The 26572-nt window shown below is 55.2% G+C and overlaps 1 long non-coding RNA gene across 1 annotated transcript in view; it reads right to left on the bottom strand.

Moving 5' to 3' along the window:
• Window positions 1–944: 944 nt before the first annotated feature.
• LOC135311183 (uncharacterized) overlaps window positions 945–26572 on the bottom strand; it is a 42737-nt gene continuing 17109 nt past the window's right edge. Inside the window, exons 2-4 of the long non-coding RNA XR_010370991.1 lie at window positions 14060–14616; window positions 7423–7532; window positions 945–1048 (exon numbers count right to left, since the gene is read on the bottom strand). This is a non-coding gene — a long non-coding RNA (uncharacterized LOC135311183). The remainder of the gene's footprint in view (window positions 1049–7422; window positions 7533–14059; window positions 14617–26572) is intronic.

The following is a 26572-nucleotide window of genomic DNA, read 5'->3' as shown; positions in this document are numbered from 1 at the left end:
AGGTTTCTTTTCCCAATGAGCTAGCGATTGGACAAGAGGAAATGGTGTCGAGTTCCATCAGGGAATGATCAGATAGGGTATTAGGAAAAATTTCTTTACCTGAAGAGTCATCAGGTATTGGAACAGGCTGCCCAGAGAGGTGGTGCAGTTGCCCTCCCTGGAGGCGTTAGAAAGATGCGTACACGTGGCACTTGAGGACGTGCTTTAGGAGCCATGGTAGTATGGGGTTGATGACTGGACTCAATGATATCACAGGTCTCTTCCAACCTTAGGTCTATTAAAAAAATAAACAGTGACCTTGATAAAATATTTTAAAAGCAATGGGGTGCACGGACAACAAATAACCCTTAAAATTAGGGATTGGCAGCTTCGTAAAACTAAACCTAGAAAGAGAATTTTAAAAGCAATGGGGTAAGGGACAGACAGGAAAAAGTAAGAAATAAGGTCCGCAAACTAAATCAGTGAAGACAAACAAAACTGAAAAAGTGATTTAGTTGAGGACAGGCAGGAAGAAACAAACGTGGATGTGGAAATCAACGTAGACAGGCAGCACAAATGTAGAAATCAACGGGGTTCTGGCCACATGGGTAGAAGTGAAATATCAAGAGAGGGAGATGGATAGATGGCCACAGAGAAAGGACGTAGGAAGAGCAAACCGGGGCAGAGCAGAGGGAGTCACTTCAATGGAGATAGGTCGCTGGGTAGAGGCAGACCTGGAAATGCAATTTTTACAAGTAATAGGGAAGAAAGAAATAATAGCAGGTGTGGAGCCAGAAAAGGAGAGGTATAGGAAGGCAACATAGAAGGCGACGGGGTGCAGGGCAGTATTGGCAGAAGACCAAAAAGCTTTGGAGAACTGTGCAGCCCGAAAAGGAGACAGAGGCAGGGACAGGCAAGGAGGCAGACAGAGACTGGGAAAAGCATAGCGGGTGGAGTGAGCAAGCAACTCCCTGGTGCAGAGTTGCCAGCTGGGGCTAAACCACGGCACACGCTTGTCCTGGTTTGGCAGGGAAGGGACCGTCCGTCGCCTGGCTCCTGGAGCGACGGGCTGCTGGGCAGAGGGGGAGGCCACCAAAGATAAGGAGCAGGGCACAGGACAGTAGGAAGAGAGAAGAGAAAAGCGGCATGCGGCTGGATGGGGCGGGGGGGACGTGTGTACGTGTAGTGAGAAAGCATGAGGCAGGGAACAGGACGGCCAGAGAAGGACAGGGAGCCTGACGGAGGTGGAGATACAAGCAGCAGAGAGAGGGGAAGAGAGGCAGCAGAAAGAGGGAAGAGCAGGACACAGACCAACAAAGAAGGAAGAGGAGCAGGCTGGAGACGCACAAAGAACCTGGGGCAGGCAGCACGACAGCGAGGGAGGAAAGAAGAATAGGGGCAGGAAGCTGGACCGAGTGCGATAGAGAAAGACAAGAAAAGCGACAAGAACAGGGCAGAGAGGGAAGAAAGAAGCCACAGGGACAGGGAGCCGAGACAGCCAACGACAGAGGGAAGGGGCCGGGGAGGGAACACCACAAAACAAACCATGGGGCTACGTGGTACAGAGCATGAGCAGGGAGGGAATTAACAATTAGGGACAGGGAGCCAGAGGAAAAAGAAAATACACCAAAAGGGAGATGGAGAGCAACAGGAATCGCAATGCGTACAGAAAGAAGAGAGAACCAATTCTAAAATAGGGACATGGGGAAGCCAGAAAGGACAAAAGCTACAGGCTACAGGGCAGAGAGGGAAGAATTAACGAATAGACACAGAGAGCTGGGCAGAAAGAGACGGAGAAAGGCTAAAGATCACACGGCCACCAGGGAAGAGAGGGAGGAATTTAAAAAACAGGGGCAAGAAGCCAGAGAGAGGGAGAGAGAGGCAACAATAAAATGGGGACGGGCCACAGGGCAGCGAGGAGGGAACCGAGGAATGAGAAAGAGGCCAAAGAGAACACAATGTAGTATGGAAAAAAGGAACAGCGGCCTAGGGGGAAGGAGGAATTAAAGATCAGGCACTGGGAGGCAGACAGAGACAAACGAAGAAACAAGTGAAAACAAACCAACAGCAATGGGCTAGCAAGACAGAGAGGGAGGAAATTGGGCAATAAATCATAGCAGCAAGGAGCTGGACAGAGAGAGATGAGGACAAACAAACAGCACGGGTCTACGTGACAGAGAACGTGGAATTAGAACACAGAGAGGGAGCCTGTCAGAGGTGGAGATAAAAGCAGCAGAGAGGGGAAGAGAGGCAGCAGAAAGAGGGAAGAGCAGGACAGAGACCAAGAAAGAACGATGAGGAGCAGGCTGGAAACACACAAAGAACCTGGGGCAGGCAGCACGACAGCGAGGGAGGAATGAAGACTAGGGGCAGAAAGCTGACAGAGCAAGATGGAGAAAGACAAGAAAAGCGACAAGAACAGGGCAGAGAGGGAAGAAAGAAGCCACAGGGACAGGGAGCTGAGACAGCCAACGACAGAGGGAAGGGGCCGGGGAGGGAAAACCACAAAACGAACCACGGGGCTACGTGGTACAGAGCATGAGCAGGGAGGGAATTAACAATTAGGGACAGGGAGTCAGAGGAAAAAGAAAATACACCAAAAGGGAGACGGAGAGCAACAGGAATCGCAATGCGTACAGAAAGAAGAGAGAGAACCAATTCTAAAATAGGGACATGGGGAAGCCAGAAAGGACAAAAGCTACAGGCTACAGGGCAGAGAGGGAAGAATTAACGAATAGACACAGAGAGCTGGGCAGAAAGAGACGGAGAAAGGCTAAAGATCACACGGCCACCAGGGAAGAGAGGGAAGAATTTAAAAAACAGGGGCAAGAAGCCAGAGAGAGGGAGAGAGAGGCAACAATAAAATGGGGACGGGCCACAGGGCAGCGAGGAGGGAACCGAGGAATAAGGAAAAGAGGCCAAAGAGAACACAATGTAGTATGGAAAAAAGGAACAGCGGCCTAGGGGGAAGGAGGAATTAAAGATCAGGCACTGGGAGGCAGACAGAGACAAACGAAGAAACAAGTGAAAACAAACCAACAGCAATGGGCTAGCAAGACAGAGAGGGAGGAAATTGGGCAATAAATCATAGCAGCAAGGAGCTGGACAGAGAGAGATGAGGACAAACAGCACGGGTCTACGTGACAGAGAACGTGGAATTAGAACACAGAGAGGGAGCCTGTCAGAGGTGGAGATAAAAGCAGCAGAGAGGGGAAGAGAGGCAGCAGAAAGTGGGAAGAGCAGGACAGAGACCAAGAAAGAACGATGAGGAGCAGGCTGGAAACACACAAAGAACCTGGGGCAGGCAGCACGACAGCGAGGGAGGAATGAAGACTAGGGGCAGAAAGCTGACAGAGCAAGATGGAGAAAGACAAGAAAAGCGACAAGAACAGGGCAGAGAGGGAAGAAAGAAGCCACAGGGACAGGGAGCCTAGACAGCCAACGACAGAGGGAAGGGGCCGGGGAGGGAACACCACAAAACGAACCACGGGGCTACGTGGTACAGAGCATGAGCAGGGAGGGAATTAACAATTAGGGACAGGGAGTCAGAGGAAAAAGAAAATACACCAAAAGGGAGACGGAGAGCAACAGGAATCGCAATGCGTACAGAAAGAAGAGAGAGAACCAATTCTAAAATAGGGACATGGGGAAGCCAGAAAGGACAAAATCTACAGGCTACAGGGCAGAGAGGGAAGAATTAACGAATAGACACAGAGAGCTGGGCAGAAAGAGACGGAGAAAGGCTAAAGATCACACGGCCACCAGGGAAGAGAGGGAGGAATTTAAAAAACAGGGGCAAGAAGCCAGAGAGAGGGAGAGAGAGGCAACAATAAAATGGGGACGGGCCACAGGGCAGCGAGGAGGGAACCGAGGAATGAGAAAGAGGCCAAAGAGAACACAATGTAGTATGGAAAAAAGGAACAGCGGCCTAGGGGGAAGGAGGAATTAAAGATCAGGCACTGGGAGGCAGACAGAGACAAACGAAGAAACAAGTGAAAACAAACCAACAGCAATGGGCTAGCAAGACAGAGAGGGAGGAAATTGGGCAATAAATCATAGCAGCAAGGAGCTGGACAGAGAGAGATGAGGACAAACAAACAGCACGGGTCTACGTGACAGAGAACGTGGAATTAGAACACAGAGAGGGAGCCTGTCAGAGGTGGAGATAAAAGCAGCAGAGAGGGGAAGAGAGGCAGCAGAAAGAGGGAAGAGCAGGACAGAGACCAAGAAAGAACGATGTGGAGCAGGCTGGAAACACACAAAGAACCTGGGGCAGGCAGCACGACAGCGAGGGAGGAATGAAGACTAGGGGCAGAAAGCTGACAGAGCAAGATGGAGAAAGACAAGAAAAGCGACAAGAACAGGGCAGAGAGGGAAGAAAGAAGCCACAGGGACAGGGAGCTGAGACAGCCAACGACAGAGGGAAGGGGCCGGGGAGGGAAAACCACAAAACGAACCACGGGGCTACGTGGTACAGAGCATGAGCAGGGAGGGAATTAACAATTAGGGACAGGGAGTCAGAGGAAAAAGAAAATACACCAAAAGGGAGACGGAGAGCAACAGGAATCGCAATGCGTACAGAAAGAAGAGAGAGAACCAATTGTAAAATAGGGACATGGGGAAGCCAGAAAGGACAAAAGCTACAGGCTACAGGGCAGAGAGGGAAGAATTAACGAATAGACACAGAGAGCTGGGCAGAAAGAGACGGAGAAAGGCTAAAGATCACACGGCCACCAGGGAAGAGAGGGAAGAATTTAAAAAACAGGGGCAAGAAGCCAGAGAGAGGGAGAGAGAGGCAACAATAAAATGGGGATGGGCCACAGGGCAGCGAGGAGGGAACCGAGGAATAAGGAAAAGAGGCCAAAGAGAACACAATGTAGTATGGAAAAAAGGAACAGCGGCCTAGGGGGAAGGAGGAATTAAAGATCAGGCACTGGGAGGCAGACAGAGACAAACGAAGAAACAAGTGAAAACAAACCAACAGCAATGGGCTAGCAAGACAGAGAGGGAGGAAATTGGGCAATAAATCATAGCAGCAAGGAGCTGGACAGAGAGAGATGAGGACAAACAGCACGGGTCTACGTGACAGAGAACGTGGAATTAGAACACAGAGAGGGAGCCTGTCAGAGGTGGAGATAAAAGCAGCAGAGAGGGGAAGAGAGGCAGCAGAAAGTGGGAAGAGCAGGACAGAGACCAAGAAAGAACGATGAGGAGCAGGCTGGAAACACACAAAGAACCTGGGGCAGGCAGCACGACAGCGAGGGAGGAATGAAGACTAGGGGCAGAAAGCTGACAGAGCAAGATGGAGAAAGACAAGAAAAGCGACAAGAACAGGGCAGAGAGGGAAGAAAGAAGCCACAGGGACAGGGAGCCGAGACAGCCAACGACAGAGGGAAGGGGCCGGGGAGGGAACACCACAAAACGAACCACGGGGCTACGTGGTACAGAGCATGAGCAGGGAGGGAATTAACAATTAGGGACAGGGAGCCAGAGGAAAAAGAAAATACACCAAAAGGGAGACGGAGAGCAACAGGAATCGCAATGCGTACAGAAAGAAGAGAGAGAACCAATTCTAAAATAGGGACATGGGGAAGCCAGAAAGGACAAAATCTACAGGCTACAGGGCAGAGAGGGAAGAATTAACGAATAGACACAGAGAGCTGGGCAGAAAGAGACGGAGAAAGGCTAAAGATCTCACGGCCACCAGGGAAGAGAGGGAGGAATTTAAAAAACAGGGGTAAGAAGCCAGAGAGAGGGAGGGAGAGGCAACAATAAAATGGGGACGGTCCACAGGGCAGCGAGGAGGGAACCGAGGAATAAGGAAAAGATGCCAAAGAGAACACAATGTAGTATGGAAAAAAGGAACAGCGGCCTAGGGGGAAGGAGGAATTAAAGATCAGGCACTGGGAGGCAGACAGAGACAAACGAAGAAACAAGTGAAAACAAACCAACAGCAATGGGCTAGCAAGACAGAGAGGGAGGAAATTGGGCAATAAATCATAGCAGCAAGGAGCTAGACAGAGAGAGATGAGGACAAACAAACAGCACGGGTCTACGTGACAGAGAACGTGGAATTAGAACACAGAGAGAGGGAGCCGGACAGAGAGGGGCCGAGAGAAAAATCTAGACAGGCTACAGTGGGCAGAGGCAGGAATTAAAACCTAGGGACAGGGAGCTGGACAGAGAGAGATGGAGATCACAGGGAACAGCGGTGGGTGCAGGAAGAGCAAGAATTCAAGAATAGGGAAAGGGAGCTGGACAGAGAAGAACTCAGAAAGGCAAGAACAGTAGCAGGGTACAGAGCAGAGAAGACGAATAAAAAGCGCGGGGGGAGCGTTGAGGCAGACAGAGAGATTAAGAAAATGTCACGGGCTACGTGGCAAAGCAGGAGGAATTCAGAAACGGGGACGGGAACCAAGGAAGAGTGAGTTGGTGAAGGATAACGGGCATTAAAAGTGAGGGACGGGGAGCTGGGAAAAGCGAGAGGCAGAGAAAAACAGGATCACACAAAGCCAAAAAAGAAGAAACAGAACAACAGGAACAAGTGTAACCAAAGCGATGAAATCAATCAACCAGAGACGTTGTTACACTATGGGAACATGGAGCGTACGAATCAGTGTATCTGTTGATCTGCATTTTAGTCCCTAGGTAATCATTAATGTGAACAGAACAATAGGCAATGTGCTTCTGTCAGAAAGGGATGACAAAACGCGGTTTCGTGTAGCGGACTGAGAAAACTAGCCAAGACTGGCAAGATTAAGAGCCAAGAAGGTAAAAGGTAATTCCGGCAGGGGGAAGATCGCGACCACCGACTCACGGACCACCACCGACTCAAGTAACACCACCTACTCAGAAGAGGACAACCGAGCCTGCGCAGTAATTTACATAAGGAAAGAGCAAGTTTGTACCAATCAGTAGACAGGACAATAATGAATATGTCTGACTACGTAAAATTTTGAGCTATAAATTGTAGGGGAAAGGTGCGTGAGGTACGCACGTTAGGAGGAGCGATCCCCCGTGCATCTGGCGCCGTGAATAAAGAATGCCTGCTCTTTAATACTAAATTGGAGTTACAGAGTTGTTTCCAATTTTACCACGTTTTTCAGTAACACAGGGAGTCACACCAAGAGAGCCAGAGAAAGACAAAATACCGACAGGCTACAGGACAGAGCAGGAGGAATACAAAAAAACAGAGCCAGAGCCAGGGAGAGAGAGGGAGAGAAAGAAAAAGTAGCCACAGGCTACAGGACAGAGAGAGGGAGGACTGAAAAGACAGGGAGGCAGGGAGCCACTCAGAGCGAGATGGAGAAAGACGGTGCGGGGGGGGGAGCGCAAAAAAAAAAATTTTGCAGCAGGTAAGGAAAGAGAGTGGGCCAGGGGAGAGACAGGGAGGGCCCAGGATGCACAAGAGAGGCAATGGGGCCCCAGTGGCCCAAGACTCACCGTGACTCTCGCTCTCAGCGCTGCTGGCACAATTTAGCCGTTCAGATGCTTGTTTCCCCTTCTCTCCTCCCTGCCTCTTCTGCAGCTCCAGACTCTAGGCCATCCTCCACCTAAAGAGGATACATGGGTGTCTTACAGCTCTTACAAGATGAGGCTTCCTAGGCACGTGGCCTAGCTCGCTCGTGCACTACACGCCCGTACCGAACTCCGGGTTACGCGTACAGACCCTGCGGTGCACGTCGGCCTGGCCCGCTGCGGGCTACGAAGGGGGATCCTTCCTCCCTCACCTGCAGGGACAGGCTCTCTCTTGCCTGCGGCAGGAAGGCAGCTGTCAGCCAGAGCGCCTTCAATTTCTTCTTCTTTACCTTTCGTTGGTGTCTCCAGCTTCAGCCGAGGCAGGTCCTGTCCACAGCCGGGAAGGGCTTTGTCTATCCCTTTTGAGCCCCGCGCTGCAAGGACGGCGAGGCCGGGCAGAGAGAAGCCACGTGAGCCTGAGACGGCCACAGTCAACGGCATCCCCGGGGGAAGGACAGACAACCACGTCCGCAGCAAGGTCTCTGGGAGAGGGAAAGAAGAAAGAGCGACCATCATTACCGTCGATCGACCCTGGCCAAAGCCTCTCCTTGCGCAGGGGGCTTCTGGACCCCCCGCTCCTTCCCTGCGCTAGTGCTAAGGGCCCCTGCGCCGAGGGGGAATCCAGTGCGCTTGAGGGCCGGCTCGCTGCCTTCACGACAGGGCCTGGGGGCGGCCAAGGGCTACGCAGCACGCTTCAGGAGAGGTGCCGGGGCTGGGGGCAGGCGCGTGGGGCGAGGGCGGGGGGGGGCAGGCGCGCGGGGAGGGGGGGAAGGGGCAGGCGCCGGAGGGGGGGCAGGGGCAGGCGCGCGGGGGGGGGGGGGGCAGGCGCCGGAGGGGGGGGCAGGCGCCGGAGGGGGGGGCAGGCGCCGGAGGGGGGGGCAGGCGCCGGAGGGGGGGCAGGCGCGCGGGGCGAGGGGGTGGGGGGGGGGGCAGGCGCCGGAGGGGGGGCAGGCGCGCGGGGTGAGGGGGTGGGGGGGGCAGGCGCCGGAGGGGGGGCAGGCGCGCGGGGCGAGGGGGGGGGGGGGGTAGGCGCCGGAGGGGGGGCAGGCGCGCGGGGCGACGGGGTGGGGGGGGCAGGCGCCGGAGGGGGGGCAGGCGCGAGGGGCGACGGGGGGGGCAGGCGCCGGAGGGGGGGCAGGCGCGCGGGGCGAGGGTGTGGGGGGGGGCAGGCGCCGGAGGGGGGGCAGGCGCGAGGGGCGACGGGGGGGGGCAGGCGCCGGAGGGGGGGCAGGCGCGCGGGGGAGGGGGTGGGGGGGGCAGGCGCGCGGGGCGAGGGAGGGGGGGCAAGCGCGCGGGGCGAGGGGGGGGGCAGGCGCCGGAGGGGGGGCAGGCGCCGGAGGGGGGGCAGGCGCGCGGGGCGAGGGGGTGGGGGGGGGCAGGCGCCGGAGGGGGGGCAGGCGCGCGGGGCGACGGGGTGGGGGGGGGCAGGCGCCGGAGGGGGGGCAGGCGCGAGGGGCGACGGGGGGGGGCAGGCGCCGGAGGGGGGGGCAGGCGCGCGGGGGAGGGGGTGGGGGGGGCAGGCGCGCGGGGCGAGGGAGGGGGGGCAAGCGCGCGGGGCGAGGGGGGGGGGGCAGGCGCGCGGGCAAGGCGGGCCAGGGGAGGCTGAGGGGGAGCTCCGGTGAGCCGGGGAGGCGGCCATCTTAGGCGTCCTGGGCAGGGGAAAAGAGCATCATCCTCCTCCCTTCTGTCAGCTCTCGGGGAACTCACCGCTTCTCGGGGAGCGGCCGCACCTGGAAGCCCCCAGAAATCAACACGAATCCAACCCCAAAAATACACCTCGCGGTCCGTACGCGGCACGGCCGCCCGGCACCCGAGCGCCGGAACACCGCGCCTCCCGCCGCGCCCCGGCGAACCACGTGACAGGGCCGGCGGCCGCGCGCCACAAGGACTACAGCTCCCGGCACGCCGCGAGCCCGCCCTCCCCGCTCTCTCACCCTGCGGGGCACCGTCCCTCCCGCCGATGCACCCGGAAGCCCCACCGAGCCCTCAGCACAGCCTCGCTCTCCCCACCGCCCGCTCCGACCCGGCGCTGCCCCGCCGCAGCCCTCCTCGGGGCTTCACCCGGGACCCAGCCGTCCACCACCCAGCTCCCGCTCACCTCCTCCGTCGCTACAGTCGCAGCCCGCTGACGCTCGGCCACAGCTCCGCCCCATCCCGCCCTCGGCTCGCACTGGCCCCCCGGAGCAGGGCACCACCCCTTTTCCAGGTAGGAGCCGGCACCGGCAGCCCCACTGCCCGCACCTGGGGCTCCTCCATCCAGACCCCGCCCACAGCTGAGGCGCAGCAGCAATGGGGGGCCCCCTCCCCTCACCCCCACAGTGCACCACCTCCTCCCCGGGCTCCATCACAGCCCCTTGCCCCACGCAAAGGGAGCGCAAACGCAGCCCCGAGGGCAAAGGAGAGGGCAGGTGTTTGTGCAGGCAGCGCGCATGTAACAAGTCCCAGGAGCGATTCGTGGCTCAGGGTCCCCAAAGCTCCCCCTGCCCCCAGGCCACCTCGGCCGCCATTGCCAGAGCCGCACGGAGCTGGTTTTGGCTAGGATAGTGCTCATTTTCTCCATAGTAGCTAGGAAAGGATAAGTTTTGGATTTATGTTCAAAACAGCGTTAACAATGTAGAGATGTGCTGAGCACTGCTTCCACAGTCAGAGCCTCTTCTGGTTCTCTCAGTGCCCCACCAGCAAGTAAGCTGGGAGAGGACACAGCTGGGAAAGCTTTCCCAGCTAACTGACCAAAGGGATATTCAATACCATTTGACATCACGCTGAGTACATGCAGCTGGGGAAGAAGGGGGAGTCCTTAGGGGCTACGGCATTTCACTCCCTAAGTAACCATTACACTTGACAGAGCCCTGCTTTCCCAGAGAAGGCTCAACACCTGCCCACCGAAAAGGAGGAGTGAATTAATTCCTTGCTTTGCTTTCACGCACAGCTGTTGCTCTACCTATTAAACACCCATGATTTTTCTCACTTTTACCCTTCCAGCTCTCTCCCCCAGCCCACTGAGGGTGGAGTGAGCAAGCAGCTCCCTGGTGCAGAGTTGCCAGCTGGGGCTAAACCACGGCACACGCTTGTCCTCGTTTGGCAGGGAGCGGACCGTCCATTGCCTGGCTCCTGGAGCGACGGGCTGCTGGGCAGAGGGGGAGGCCACCAAAGGTGAGGAGCAGGGCACAGGACAGTAGGAAGAGAGAAGAGAAAAGCGGCATGCGGCTGGACGGGGTGGGGGGTGTGTGTGCATGTAGTGAGAAGGCACGAGGCAGGGAACAGGACAGCCAGAGAAGGACAGGGAGCCTGACTGAGGTGGAGATAAAAGCAGCAGAGAGAGGGGAAGAGAGGCAGCAGAAAGTGGGAAGAGCAGGACAGAGACCAAGAAAGAACGATGAGGAGCAGGCTGGAAACACACAAAGAACCTGGGGCAGGCAGCACAACAGCGAGGGAGGAATGAAGACTAGGGGCAGAAAGCTGACAGAGCAAGATGGAGAAAGACAAGAAAAGCGACAAGAACAGGGCAGAGAGGGAAGAAAGAAGCCACAGGGACAGGGAGCCGAGACAGCCAACGACAGAGGGAAGGGGCCGGGGAGGGAAAACCACAAAACGAACCACGGGGCTACGTGGTACAGAGCATGAGCAGGGAGGGAATTAACAATTAGGGACAGGGAGCCAGAGGAAAAAGAAAATACACCAAAAGGGAGACGGAGAGCAACAGGAATCGCAATGCGTACAGAAAGAAGAGAGAGAAACAATTGTAAAATAGGGACATGGGGAAGCCAGAAAGGACAAAAGCTACAGGCTACAGGGCAGAGAGGGAAGAATTAACGAATAGACACAGAGAGCTGGGCAGAAAGAGACGGAGAAAGGCTAAAGATCACACGGCCACCAGGGAAGAGAGGGAAGAATTTAAAAAACAGGGGCAAGAAGCCAGAGAGAGGGAGGGAGAGGCAACAATAAAATGGGGACGGGCCACAGGGCAGCGAGGAGGGAACCGAGGAATAAGGAAAAGATGCCAAAGAGAACACAATGTAGTATGGAAAAAAGGAACAGCGGCCTATGGGGAAGGAGGAATTAAAGATCAGGCACTGGGAGGCAGACAGAGACAAACGAAGAAAAACCAACAGCAATGGGCTAGCAAGACAGAGAGGGAGGAAATTGGGCAATAAATCATAGCAGCAAGGAGCTGGACAGAGAGATGAGGACAAACAAACAGCACGGGTCTACGTGACAGAGAACGTGGAATTAGAACACAGAAAGGGAGCCTGTCAGAGGTGGAGATAAAAGCAGCAGAGAGGGGAAGAGAGGAAGCAGAAAGAGGGAAGAGCAGGACAGAGACAAGAAAGAACGATGTGGAGCAGGCTGGAAACACACAAAGAACCTGGGGCAGGCAGCACGACAGCGAGGGAGGAATGAAGAATAGGGGCAGAAAGCTGACAGAGCAAGATGGAGAAAGACAAGAAAAGCGACAAGAACAGGGCAGAGAGGGAAGTAAGAAGCCACAGGGACAGGGAGCCGAGACAGGCAACGACGGAGGGAAGGGAACACCACAAAACGAACCACGGGGCTACGTGGTACAGAGCATGAGCAGGGAGAGAATTAACAATTAGGGACAGGGAGCCAGAGGAAAAAGAAAATACACCAAAAGGGAGATGGAGAGCAAAAGGAATCGCAATGCGTACAGAAAGAAGAGAGAGAAACAATTCTAAAATAGGGACATGGGGAAGCCAGAAAGGACAAAAGCTACAGGCTACAGGGCAGAGAGGGAAGAATTAACGAATAGACACAGAGAGCTGGGCAGAAAGAGACGGAGAAAGGCTAAAGATCTCACGGCCACCAGGGAAGAGAGGGAGGAATTTAAAAAACAGGGGTAAGAAGCCAGAGAGAGGGAGGGAGAGGCAACAATAAAATGGGGACGGTCCACAGGGCAGCGAGGAGGGAACCGAGGAATAAGGAAAAGATGCCAAAGAGAACACAATGTAGTATGGAAAAAAGGAACAGCGGCCTATGGGGAAGGAGGAATTAAAGATCAGGCACTGGGAGGCAGACAGAGACAAACGAAGAAACAAGTGAAAACAAACCAACAGCAATGGGCTAGCAAGACAGAGAGGGAGGAAATTGGGCAATAAATCATAGCAGCAAGGAGCTGGACAGAGAGAGATGAGGACAAACAAACAGCACGGGTCTACGTGACAGAGAACGTGGAATTAGAACACAGAGAGAGGGAGCCGGACAGAGAGGGGCCGAGAGAAAAATCTAGACAGGCTACAGTGGGCAGAGGCAGGAATTAAAACCTAGGGACAGGGAGCTGGACAGAGAGAGATGGAGATCACAGGGAACAGCGGTGGGTGCAGGAAGAGCAAGAATTCAAGAATAGGGAAAGGGAGCTGGACAGAGAAGAACTCAGAAAGGCAAGAACAGTAGCAGGGTACAGAGCAGAGAAGACGAATAAAAAGCGCGGGGGGAGCGTTGAGGCAGACAGAGAGATTAAGAAAATGTCACGGGCTACGTGGCAAAGCAGGAGGAATTCAGAAACGGGGACGGGAACCAAGGAAGAGTGAGTTGGTGAAGGATAACGGGCATTAAAAGTGAGGGACGGGGAGCTGGGAAAAGCGAGAGGCAGAGAAAAACAGGATCACACAAAGCCAAAAAAGAAGAAACAGAACAACAGGAACAAGTGTAACCAAAGCGATGAAATCAATCAACCAGAGACGTTGTTACACTATGGGAACATGGAGCGTACGAATCAGTGTATCTGTTGATCTGCATTTTAGTCCCTAGGTAATCATTAATGTGAACAGAACAATAGGCAATGTGCTTCTGTCAGAAAAGGATGACAAAACGCGGTTTCGTGTAGCGGACTGAGAAAACTAGCCAAGACTGGCAAGATTAAGAGCCAAGAAGGTAAAAGGTAATTCCGGCAGGGGGAAGATCGCGACCACCGACTCACGGACCACCACCGACTCAAGTAACACCACCTACTCAGAAGAGGACAACCGAGCCTGCGCAGTAATTTACATAAGGAAAGAGCAAGTTTGTACCAATCAGTAGACAGGACAATAATGAATATGTCTGACTACGTAAAATTTTGAGCTATAAATTGTAGGGGAAAGGTGCGTGAGGTACGCACGTTAGGAGGAGCGATCCCCCGTGCATCTGGCGCCGTGAATAAAGAATGCCTGCTCTTTAATACTAAATTGGAGTTACAGAGTTGTTTCCAATTTTACCACGTTTTTCAGTAACACAGGGAGTCACACCAAGAGAGCCAGAGAAAGACAAAATACCGACAGGCTACAGGACAGAGCAGGAGGAATACAAAAAAACAGAGCCAGAGCCAGGGAGAGAGAGGGAGAGAAAGAAAAAGTAGCCACAGGCTACAGGACAGAGAGAGGGAGGACTGAAAAGACAGGGAGGCAGGGAGCCACTCAGAGCGAGATGGAGAAAGACGGTGCGGGGGGGGGGAGCGCAAAAAAAAAAATTTTGCAGCAGGTAAGGAAAGAGAGTGGGCCAGGGGAGAGACAGGGAGGGCCCAGGATGCACAAGAGAGGCAATGGGGCCCCAGTGGCCCAGGACTCACCGTGACTCTCGCTCTCAGCGCTGCTGGCACAATTTAGCCGTTCAGATGCTTGTTTCCCCTTCTCTCCTCCCTGCCTCTTCTGCAGCTCCAGACTCTAGGCCATCCTCCACCTAAAGAGGATACATGGGTGTCTTACAGCTCTTACAAGATGAGGCTTCCTAGGCACGTAGCCTAGCTCGCTCGTGCACTACACGCCCGTACCGAACTCCGGGTTACGCGTACAGACCCTGCGGTGCACGTCGGCCTGGCCCGCTGCGGACTACGAAGGGGGATCCTTCCTCCCTCACCTGCAGGGACAGGCTCTCTCTTGCCTGCGGCAGGAAGGCAGCTGTCAGCCAGAGCGCCTTCAATTTCTTCTTCTTTACCTTTCGTTGGTGTCTCCAGCTTCAGCCGAGGCAGGTCCTGTCCACAGCCGGGAAGGGCTTTGTCTATCCCTTTTGAGCCCCGCGCTGCAAGGACGGCGAGGCCGGGCAGAGAGAAGCCACGTGAGCCTGAGACGGCCACAGTCAACGGCATCCCCGGGGGAAGGACAGACAACCACGTCCGCAGCAAGGTCTCTGGGAGAGGGAAAGAAGAAAGAGCGACCATCATTACCGTCGATCGACCCTGGCCAAAGCCTCTCCTTGCGCAGGGGGCTTCTGGACCCCCCGCTCCTTCCCTGCGCTAGTGCTAAGGGCCCCTGCGCCGAGGGGGAATCCAGTGCGCTTGAGGGCCGGCTCGCTGCCTTCACGACAGGGCCTGGGGACGGCCTAGGCCTACGCAGCACGCTTCAGGAGAGGTGCCGGGGCTGGGGGCAGGCGCGTGGGGCGAGGGCGGGGGGGGGCAGGCGCGCGGGGAGGGGGGGAAGGGGCAGGCACGGAGGGGGGGCAGGCGCGCGGGGGGGGGGGCAGGCGCGCGGGGGGGGGGGGGGCAGGCGCCGGAGGGGGGGGCAGGCACCGGAGGGGGGGGCAGGCGCCGGAGGGGGGGCAGGCGCGCGGGGCGAGGGGGTGGGGGGGGGGGCAGGCGCCGGAGGGGGGGCAGGCGCGCGGGGTGAGGGGGTGGGGGGGGGGCAGGCGCCGGAGGGGGGGCAGGCGCGCGGGGCGAGGGGGGGGGGGGTAGGCGCCGGAGGGGGGGCAGGCGCGCGGGGTGAGGGGGTGGGGGGGGGCAGGCGCCGGAGGGGGGCCAAGCGCGGGGCGAGGGGGTGGGGGGGGGCAGGCGCCGGAGGGGGGGCAGGCGCCGGAGGGGGGGCAGGCGCGCGGGGCGAGGGGGTGGGGGGGGGCAGGCGCCGGAGGGGGGGCAGGCGCGAGGGGCGACGGGGGGGGGGGCAGGCGCCGGAGGGGGGGCAGGCGCGCGGGGGAGGGGGTGGGGGGGGCAGGCGCGCGGGGCGAGGGAGGGGGGGCAAGCGCGCGGGGCGAGGGGGGGGGGCAGGCGCCGGAGGGGGGGCAGGCGCCGGAGGGGGGGCAGGCGCGCGGGGCGAGGGGGTGGGGGGGGGGCAGGCGCCGGAGGGGGGGCAGGCGCGCGGGGCGACGGGGTGGGGGGGGGCAGGCGCCGGAGGGGGGGCAGGCGCGAGGGGCGACGGGGGGGGGCAGGCGCCGGAGGGGGGGCAGGCGCGCGGGGGAGGGGGTGGGGGGGGCAGGCGCGCGGGGCGAGGGAGGGGGGGCAAGCGCGCGGGGCGAGGGGGGGGGGGCAGGCGCGCGGGCAAGGCGGGCCAGGGGAGGCTGAGGGGGAGCTCCGGTGAGCCGGGGAGGCGGCCATCTTAGGCGTCCTGGGCAGGGGAAAAGAGCATCATCCTCCTCCCTTCTGTCAGCTCTCGGGGAACTCACCGCTTCTCGGGGAGCGGCCGCACCTGGAAGCCCCCAGAAATCAACACGAATCCAACCCCAAAAATACACCTCGCGGTCCGTACGCGGCACGGCCGCCCGCCACCCGAGCGCCGGAACACCGCGCCTCCCGCCGCGCCCCGGCGAACCACGTGACAGGGCCGGCGGCCGCGCGCCACAAGGACTACAGCTCCCGGCACGCCGCGAGCCCGCCCTCCCCGCTCTCTCACCCTGCGGGGCACCGTCCCTCCCGCCGATGCACCCGGAAGCCCCACCGAGCCCTCAGCACAGCCTCGCTCTCCCCACCGCCCGCTCCGACCCGGCGCTGCCCCGCCGCAGCCCTCCTCGGGGCTTCACCCGGGACCCAGCCGTCCACCACCCAGCTCCCGCTCACCTCCTCCGTCGCTACAGTCGCAGCCCGCTGACGCTCGGCCACAGCTCCGCCCCGTCCCGCCCTCGGCTCGCACTGGCCCCCCGGAGCAGGGCACCACCCCTTTTCCAGGTAGGAGCCGGCACCGGCAGCCCCACTGCCCGCACCTGGGGCTCCTCCATCCAGACCCCGCCCACAGCTGAGGCGCAGCAGCAACGGGGGGCCCCCTCCCCTCACCCCCACAGTGCACCACCTCCTCCCCGGGCTCCATCACAGCCCCTTGCCCCACGCAAAGGGAGCGCAAACGCAGCCCCGAGGGCAAAGGAGAGGGCAGGTGTTTGTGCAGGCAGCGCGCATGTAACAAGTCCCAGGAGCGATTCGTGGCTCAGGGTCCCCAAAGCTCCCCCTGCCCCCAGGCCACCTCGGCCGCCATTGCCAGAGCCGCACGGAGCTGGTTTTGGCTAGGATAGTGCTCATTTTCTCCATAGTAGCTAGGAAAGGATAAGTTTTGGATTTATGTTCAAAACAGCGTTAACAATGTAGAGATGTGCTGAGCACTGCTTCCACAGTCAGAGCCTCTTCTGGTTCTCTCAGTGCCCCACCAGCAAGTAAGCTGGGAGAGGACACAGCTGGGAAAGCTTTCCCAGCTAACTGACCAAAGGGATATTCAATACCATTTGACATCACGCTGAGTACATGCAGCTGGGGAAGAAGGGGGAGTCCTTAGGGGCTACGGCATTTCACTCCCTAAGTAACCATTACACTTGACAGAGCCCTGCTTTCCCAGAGAAGGCTCAACACCTGCCCACCGAAAAGGAGGAGTGAATTAATTCCTTGCTTTGCTTTCACGCACAGCTGTTGCTCTACCTATTAAACACCCATGATTTTTCTCACTTTTACCCTTCCAGCTCTCTCCCCCAGCCCACTGAGGGTGGAGTGAGCAAGCAGCTCCCTGGTGCAGAGTTGCCAGCTGGGGCTAAACCACGGCACACGCTTGTCCTCGTTTGGCAGGGAGCGGACCGTCCATTGCCTGGCTCCTGGAGCGACGGGCTGCTGGGCAGAGGGGGAGGCCACCAAAGGTGAGGAGCAGGGCACAGGACAGTAGGAAGAGAGAAGAGAAAAGCGGCATGCGGCTGGACGGGGTGGGGGGTGTGTGTGCATGTAGTGAGAAGGCACGAGGCAGGGAACAGGACAGCCAGAGAAGGACAGGGAGCCTGACTGAGGTGGAGATAAAAGCAGCAGAGAGAGGGGAAGAGAGGCAGCAGAAAGTGGGAAGAGCAGGACAGAGACCAAGAAAGAACGATGAGGAGCAGGCTGGAAACACACAAAGAACCTGGGGCAGGCAGCACAACAGCGAGGGAGGAATGAAGACTAGGGGCAGAAAGCTGACAGAGCAAGATGGAGAAAGACAAGAAAAGCGACAAGAACAGGGCAGAGAGGGAAGAAAGAAGCCACAGGGACAGGGAGCCGAGACAGCCAACGACAGAGGGAAGGGGCCGGGGAGGGAAAACCACAAAACGAACCACGGGGCTACGTGGTACAGAGCATGAGCAGGGAGGGAATTAACAATTAGGGACAGGGAGCCAGAGGAAAAAGAAAATACACCAAAAGGGAGATGGAGAGCAAAAGGAATCGCAATGCGTACAGAAAGAAGAGAGAACCAATTCTAAAATAGGGACATGGGGAAGCCAGAAAGGACAAAAGCTACAGGCTACAGGGCAGAGAGGGAAGAATTAACGAATAGACACAGAGAGCTGGGCAGAAAGAGACGGAGAAAGGCTAAAGATCACACGGCCACCAGGGAAGAGAGGGAGGAATTTAAAAAACAGGGGTAAGAAGCCAGAGAGAGGGAGGGAGAGGCAACAATAAAATGGGGACGGGCCACAGGGCAGCGAGGAGGGAACCGAGGAATAAGGAAAAGATGCCAAAGAGAACACAATGTAGTATGGAAAAAAGGAACAGCGGCCTAGGGGGAAGGAGGAATTAAAGATCAGGCACTGGGAGGCAGACAGAGACAAACGAAGAAAAACCAACAGCAATGGGCTAGCAAGACAGAGAGGGAGGAAATTGGGCAATAAATCATAGCAGCAAGGAGCTGGACAGAGAGATGAGGACAAACAAACAGCACGGGTCTACGTGACAGAGAACGTGGAATTAGAACACAGAGAGGGAGCCTGTCAGAGGTGGAGATAAAAGCAGCAGAGAGGGGAAGAGAGGAAGCAGAAAGAGGGAAGAGCAGGACAGAGACAAGAAAGAACGATGTGGAGCAGGCTGGAAACACACAAAGAACCTGGGGCAGGCAGCACGACAGCGAGGGAGGAATGAAGACTAGGGGCAGAAAGCTGACAGAGCAAGATGGAGAAAGACAAGAAAAGCGACAAGAACAGGGCAGAGAGGGAAGTAAGAATTCACAGGGACAGGGAGCCGAGACAGCCAACGACAGAGGGAAGGGAACACCACAAAACGAACCACGGGGCTACGTGGTACAGAGCATGAGCAGGGAGAGAATTAACAATTAGGGACAGGGAGCCAGAGGAAAAAGAAAATACACCAAAAGGGAGATGGAGAGCAAAAGGAATCGCAATGCGTACAGAAAGAAGAGAGAACCAATTCTAAAATAGGGACATGGGGAAGCCAGAAAGGACAAAAGCTACAGGCTACAGGGCAGAGAGGGAAGAATTAACGAATAGACACAGAGAGCTGGGCAGAAAGAGACGGAGAAAGGCTAAAGATCACACGGCCACCAGGGAAGAGAGGGAGGAATTTAAAAAACAGGGGTAAGAGGCCAGAGAGAGGGAGGGAGAGGCAACAATAAAATGGGGACGGGCCACAGGGCAGCGAGGAGGGAACCGAGGAATAAGGAAAAGATGCCAAAGAGAACACAATGTAGTATGGAAAAAAGGAACAGCGGCCTAGGGGGAAGGAGGAATTAAAGATCAGGCACTGGGAGGCAGACAGAGACAAACGAAGAAAAACCAACAGCAATGGGCTAGCAAGACAGAGAGGGAGGAAATTGGGCAATAAATCATAGCAGCAAGGAGCTGGACAGAGAGAGATGAGGACAAACAAACAGCACGGGTCTACGTGACAGAGACCGTGGAATTAGAACACAGAGAGGGAGCCTGTCAGAGGTGGAGATAAAAGCAGCAGAGAGGGGAAGAGAGGCAGCAGAAAGAGGGAAGAGCAGGACAGAGACCAAGAAAGAACGATGTGGAGCAGGCTGGAAACACACAAAGAACCTGGGGCAGGCAGCACGACAGCGAGGGAGGAATGAAGACTAGGGGCAGAAAGCTGACAGAGCAAGATGGAGAAAGACAAGAAAAGCGACAAGAACAGGGCAGAGAGGGAAGTAAGAATTCACAGGGACAGGGAGCCGAGACAGGCAACGACGGAGGGAAGGGAACACCACAAAACGAACCACGGGGCTACGTGGTACAGAGCATGAGCAGGGAGAGAATTAACAATTAGGGACAGGGAGCCAGAGGAAAAAGAAAATACACCAAAAGGGAGATGGAGAGCAAAAGGAATCGCAATGCGTACAGAAAGAAGAGAGAACCAATTCTAAAATAGGGACATGGGGAAGCCAGAAAGGACAAAAGCTACAGGCTACAGGGCAGAGAGGGAAGAATTAACGAATAGACACAGAGAGCTGGGCAGAAAGAGACGGAGAAAGGCTAAAGATCTCACGGCCACCAGGGAAGAGAGGGAGGAATTTAAGAAACAGGGGTAAGAAGCCAGAGAGAGGGAGGGAGAGGCAACAATAAAATGGGGACGGTCCACAGGGCAGCGAGGAGGGAACCGAGGAATAAGGAAAAGATGCCAAAGAGAACACAATGTAGTATGGAAAAAAGGAACAGCGGCCTATGGGGAAGGAGGAATTAAAGATCAGGCACTGGGAGGCAGACAGAGACAAACGAAGAAAAACCAACAGCAATGGGCTAGCAAGACAGAGAGGGAGGAAATTGGGCAATAAATCATAGCAGCAAGGAGCTGGACAGAGAGAGATGAGGACAAACAAACAGCACGGGTCTACGTGACAGAGAACGTGGAATTAGAACACAGAGAGGGAGCCTGTCAGAGGTGGAGATAAAAGCAGCAGAGAGGGGAAGAGAGGCAGCAGAAAGAGGGAAGAGCAGGACAGAGACCAAGAAAGAACGATGTGGAGCAGGCTGGAAACACACAAAGAACCTGGGGCAGGCAGCATGACAGCGAGGGAGGAATGAAGACTGGGGCAGAAAGCTGACAGAGCAAGATGGAGAAAGACAAGAAAAGCGACAAGAACAGGGCAGAGAGGGAAGAAAGAAGCCACAGGGACAGGGAACCGAGACAGGCAACGGCGGAGGGAAGGGGCCGGGAAGGGAACACCACAAAACGAACCACGGGGCTACGTGGTACAGAGCATGAGCAGGGAGAGAATTAACAATTAGGGACAGGGAGCCAGAGGAAAAAGAAAATACACCAAAAGGGAGATGGAGAGCAAAAGGAATCGCAATGCGTACAGAAAGAAGAGAGAACCAATTCTAAAATAGGGACATGGGGAAGCCAGAAAGGACAAAAGCTACAGGCTACAGGGCAGAGAGGGAAGAATTAACGAATAGACACAGAGAGCTGGGCAGAAAGAGACGGAGAAAGGCTAAAGATCACACGGCCACCAGGGAAGAGAGGGAGGAATTTAAAAAACAGGGGTAAGAGGCCAGAGAGAGGGAGGGAGAGGCAACAATAAAATGGGGACGGGCCACAGGGCAGCGAGGAGGGAACCGAGGAATAAGGAAAAGATGCCAAAGAGAACACAATGTAGTATGGAAAAAAGGAACAGCGGCCTAGGGGGAAGGAGGAATTAAAGATCAGGCACTGGGAGGCAGACAGAGACAAACGAAGAAAAACCAACAGCAATGGGCTAGCAAGACAGAGAGGGAGGAAATTGGGCAATAAATCATAGCAGCAAGGAGCTGGACAGAGAGAAGAGGACAAACAAACAGCACGGGTCTACGTGACAGAGAACGTGGAATTAGAACACAGAGAGGGAGCCTGTCAGAGGTGGAGATAAAAGCAGCAGAGAGGGGAAGAGAGGAAGCAGAAAGAGGGAAGAGCAGGACAGAGACAAGAAAGAACGATGTGGAGCAGGCTGGAAACACACAAAGAACCTGGGGCAGGCAGCACGACAGCGAGGGAGGAATGAAGACTAGGGGCAGAAAGCTGACAGAGCAAGATGGAGAAAGACAAGAAAAGCGACAAGAACAGGGCAGAGAGGGAAGTAAGAATTCACAGGGACAGGGAGCCGAGACAGCCAACGACAGAGGGAAGGGAACACCACAAAACGAACCACGGGGCTACGTGGTACAGAGCATGAGCAGGGAGAGAATTAACAATTAGGGACAGGGAGCCAGAGGAAAAAGAAAATACACCAAAAGGGAGATGGAGAGCAAAAGGAATCGCAATGCGTACAGAAAGAAGAGAGAACCAATTCTAAAATAGGGACATGGGGAAGCCAGAAAGGACAAAAGCTACAGGCTACAGGGCAGAGAGGGAAGAATTAACGAATAGACACAGAGAGCTGGGCAGAAAGAGACGGAGAAAGGCTAAAGATCTCACGGCCACCAGGGAAGAGAGGGAGGAATTTAAAAAACAGGGGTAAGAAGCCAGAGAGAGGGAGGGAGAGGCAACAATAAAATGGGGACGGGCCACAGGGCAGCGAGGAGGGAACCGAGGAATAAGGAAAAGATGCCAAAGAGAACACAATGTAGTATGGAAAAAAGGAACAGCGGCCTAGGGGGAAGGAGGAATTAAAGATCAGGCACTGGGAGGCAGACAGAGACAAACGAAGAAAAACCAACAGCAATGGGCTAGCAAGACAGAGAGGGAGGAAATTGGGCAATAAATCATAGCAGCAAGGAGCTGGACAGAGAGAGATGAGGACAAACAAACAGCACGGGTCTACGTGACAGAGACCGTGGAATTAGAACACAGAGAGGGAGCCTGTCAGAGGTGGAGATAAAAGCAGCAGAGAGGGGAAGAGAGGCAGCAGAAAGAGGGAAGAGCAGGACAGAGACCAAGAAAGAACGATGTGGAGCAGGCTGGAAACACACAAAGAACCTGGGGCAGGCAGCATGACAGCGAGGGAGGAATGAAGACTGGGGCAGAAAGCTGACAGAGCAAGATGGAGAAAGACAAGAAAAGCGACAAGAACAGGGCAGAGAGGGAAGAAAGAAGCCACAGGGACAGGGAACCGAGACAGGCAACGGCGGAGGGAAGGGGCCGGGAAGGGAACACCACAAAACGAACCACGGGGCTACGTGGTACAGAGCATGAGCAGGGAGAGAATTAACAATTAGGGACAGGGAGCCAGAGGAAAAAGAAAATACACCAAAAGGGAGATGGAGAGCAAAAGGAATCGCAATGCGTACAGAAAGAAGAGAGAACCAATTCTAAAATAGGGACATGGGGAAGCCAGAAAGGACAAAAGCTACAGGCTACAGGGCAGAGAGGGAAGAATTAACGAATAGACACAGAGAGCTGGGCAGAAAGAGACGGAGAAAGGCTAAAGATCACACGGCCACCAGGGAAGAGAGGGAGGAATTTAAAAAACAGGGGTAAGAGGCCAGAGAGAGGGAGGGAGAGGCAACAATAAAATGGGGACGGGCCACAGGGCAGCGAGGAGGGAACCGAGGAATAAGGAAAAGATGCCAAAGAGAACACAATGTAGTATGGAAAAAAGGAACAGCGGCCTAGGGGGAAGGAGGAATTAAAGATCAGGCACTGGGAGGCAGACAGAGACAAACGAAGAAAAACCAACAGCAATGGGCTAGCAAGACAGAGAGGGAGGAAATTGGGCAATAAATCATAGCAGCAAGGAGCTGGACAGAGAGAAGAGGACAAACAAACAGCACGGGTCTACGTGACAGAGAACGTGGAATTAGAACACAGAGAGGGAGCCTGTCAGAGGTGGAGATAAAAGCAGCAGAGAGGGGAAGAGAGGAAGCAGAAAGAGGGAAGAGCAGGACAGAGACAAGAAAGAACGATGTGGAGCAGGCTGGAAACACACAAAGAACCTGGGGCAGGCAGCACGACAGCGAGGGAGGAATGAAGACTAGGGGCAGAAAGCTGACAGAGCAAGATGGAGAAAGACAAGAAAAGCGACAAGAACAGGGCAGAGAGGGAAGTAAGAATTCACAGGGACAGGGAGCCGAGACAGCCAACGACAGAGGGAAGGGAACACCACAAAACGAACCACGGGGCTACGTGGTACAGAGCATGAGCAGGGAGAGAATTAACAATTAGGGACAGGGAGCCAGAGGAAAAAGAAAATACACCAAAAGGGAGATGGAGAGCAAAAGGAATCGCAATGCGTACAGAAAGAAGAGAGAGAACCAATTCTAAAATAGGGACATGGGGAAGCCAGAAAGGACAAAAGCTACAGGCTACAGGGCAGAGAGGGAAGAATTAACGAATAGACACAGAGAGCTGGGCAGAAAGAGACGGAGAAAGGCTAAAGATCTCACGGCCACCAGGGAAGAGAGGGAGGAATTTAAAAAACAGGGGTAAGAAGCCAGAGAGAGGGAGGGAGAGGCAACAATAAAATGGGGACGGTCCACAGGGCAGCGAGGAGGGAACCGAGGAATAAGGAAAAGATGCCAAAGAGAACACAATGTAGTATGGAAAAAAGGAACAGCGGCCTATGGGGAAGGAGGAATTAAAGATCAGGCACTGGGAGGCAGACAGAGACAAACGAAGAAAAACCAACAGCAATGGGCTAGCAAGACAGAGAGGGAGGAAATTGGGCAATAAAACATAGCAGCAAGGAGCTGGACAGAGAGAGATGAGGACAAACAAACAGCACGGGTCTACGTGACAGAGAACGTGGAATTAGAACACAGAGAGGGAGCCTGTCAGAGGTGGAGATAAAAGCAGCAGAGAGGGGAAGAGAGGCAGCAGAAAGAGGGAAGAGCAGGACAGAGACAAGAAAGAACGATGTGGAGCAGGCTGGAAACACACAAAGAACCTGGGGCAGGCAGCACGACAGCGAGGGAGGAATGAAGACTAGGGGCAGAAAGCTGACAGAGCAAGATGGAGAAAGACAAGAAAAGCGACAAGAACAGGGCAGAGAGGGAAGAAAGAAGCCACAGGGACAGGGAGCCGAGACAGGCAACGACGGAGGGAAGGGAACACCACAAAACGAACCACGGGGCTACGTGGTACAGAGCATGAGCAGGGAGAGAATTAACAATTAGGGACAGGGAGCCAGAGGAAAAAGAAAATACACCAAAAGGGAGATGGAGAGCAAAAGGAATCGCAATGCGTACAGAAAGAAGAGAGAACCAATTCTAAAATAGGGACATGGGGAAGCCAGAAAGGACAAAAGCTACAGGCTACAGGGCAGAGAGGGAAGAATTAACGAATAGACACAGAGAGCTGGGCAGAAAGAGACGGAGAAAGGCTAAAGATCACACGGCCACCAGGGAAGAGCGGGAGGAATTTAAAAAACCGGGGTAAGAGGCCAGAGAGAGGGAGGGAGAGGCAACAATAAAATGGGGACGGGCCACAGGGCAGCGAGGAGGGAACCGAGGAATAAGGAAAAGATGCCAAAGAGAACACAATGTAGTATGGAAAAAAGGAACAGCGGCCTATGGGGAAGGAGGAATTAAAGATCAGGCACTGGGAGGCAGACAGAGACAAACGAAGAAAAACCAACAGCAATGGGCTAGCAAGACAGAGAGGGAGGAAATTGGGCAATAAATCATAGCAGCAAGGAGCTGGACAGAGAGAGATGAGGACAAACAAACAGCACGGGTCTACGTGACAGAGACCGTGGAATTAGAACACAGAGAGGGAGCCTGTCAGAGGTGGAGATAAAAGCAGCAGAGAGGGGAAGAGAGGCAGCAGAAAGAGGGAAGAGCAGGACAGAGACCAAGAAAGAACGATGTGGAGCAGGCTGGAAACACACAAAGAACCTGGGGCAGGCAGCACGACAGCGAAGGAGGAATGAAGACTAGGGGCAGAAAGCTGACAGAGCAAGATGGAGAAAGACAAGAAAAGCGACAAGAACAGGGCAGAGAGGGAAGTAAGAATTCACAGGGACAGGGAGCCGAGACAGGCAACGACGGAGGGAAGGGAACACCACAAAACGAACCACGGGGCTACGTGGTACAGAGCATGAGCAGGGAGAGAATTAACAATTAGGGACAGGGAGCCAGAGGAAAAAGAAAATACACCAAAAGGGAGATGGAGAGCAAAAGGAATCGCAATGCGTACAGAAAGAAGAGAGAACCAATTCTAAAATAGGGACATGGGGAAGCCAGAAAGGACAAAAGCTACAGGCTACAGGGCAGAGAGGGAAGAATTAACGAATAGACACAGAGAGCTGGGCAGAAAGAGACGGAGAAAGGCTAAAGATCACACGGCCACCAGGGAAGAGAGGGAGGAATTTAAAAAACAGGGGTAAGAGGCCAGAGAGAGGGAGGGAGAGGCAACAATAAAATGGGGACGGGCCACAGGGCAGCGAGGAGGGAACCGAGGAATAAGGAAAAGATGCCAAAGAGAACACAATGTAGTATGGAAAAAAGGAACAGCGGCCTATGGGGAAGGAGGAATTAAAGATCAGGCACTGGGAGGCAGACAGAGACAAACGAAGAAAAACCAACAGCAATGGGCTAGCAAGACAGAGAGGGAGGAAATTGGGCAATAAATCATAGCAGCAAGGAGCTGGACAGAGAGAGATGAGGACAAACAAACAGCACGGGTCTACGTGACAGAGAACGTGGAATTAGAACACAGAGAGGGAGCCTGTCAGAGGTGGAGATAAAAGCAGCAGAGAGGGGAAGAGAGGCAGCAGAAAGAGGGAAGAGCAGGACAGAGACCAAGAAAGAACGATGTGGAGCAGGCTGGAAACACACAAAGAACCTGGGGCAGGCAGCATGACAGCGAGGGAGGAATGAAGACTGGGGCAGAAAGCTGACAGAGCAAGATGGAGAAAGACAAGAAAAGCGACAAGAACAGGGCAGAGAGGGAAGAAAGAAGCCACAGGGACAGGGAACCGAGACAGGCAACGGCGGAGGGAAGGGGCCGGGAAGGGAACACCACAAAACGAACCACGGGGCTACGTGGTACAGAGCATGAGCAGGGAGAGAATTAACAATTAGGGACAGGGAGCCAGAGGAAAAAGAAAATACACCAAAAGGGAGATGGAGAGCAAAAGGAATCGCAATGCGTACAGAAAGAAGAGAGAACCAATTCTAAAATAGGGACATGGGGAAGCCAGAAAGGACAAAAGCTACAGGCTACAGGGCAGAGAGGGAAGAATTAACGAATAGACACAGAGAGCTGGGCAGAAAGAGACGGAGAAAGGCT

The sequence above is a fragment of the Phalacrocorax carbo genome, unplaced genomic scaffold (assembly GCF_963921805.1).
Source record: "Phalacrocorax carbo unplaced genomic scaffold, bPhaCar2.1 SCAFFOLD_76, whole genome shotgun sequence".
NCBI classification, from domain to species: Eukaryota; Metazoa; Chordata; class Aves; order Suliformes; family Phalacrocoracidae; genus Phalacrocorax; species Phalacrocorax carbo.
Note: the sequence above shows the minus strand (reverse complement) of the source record. Positions and strands in the feature narration are given on the sequence as shown.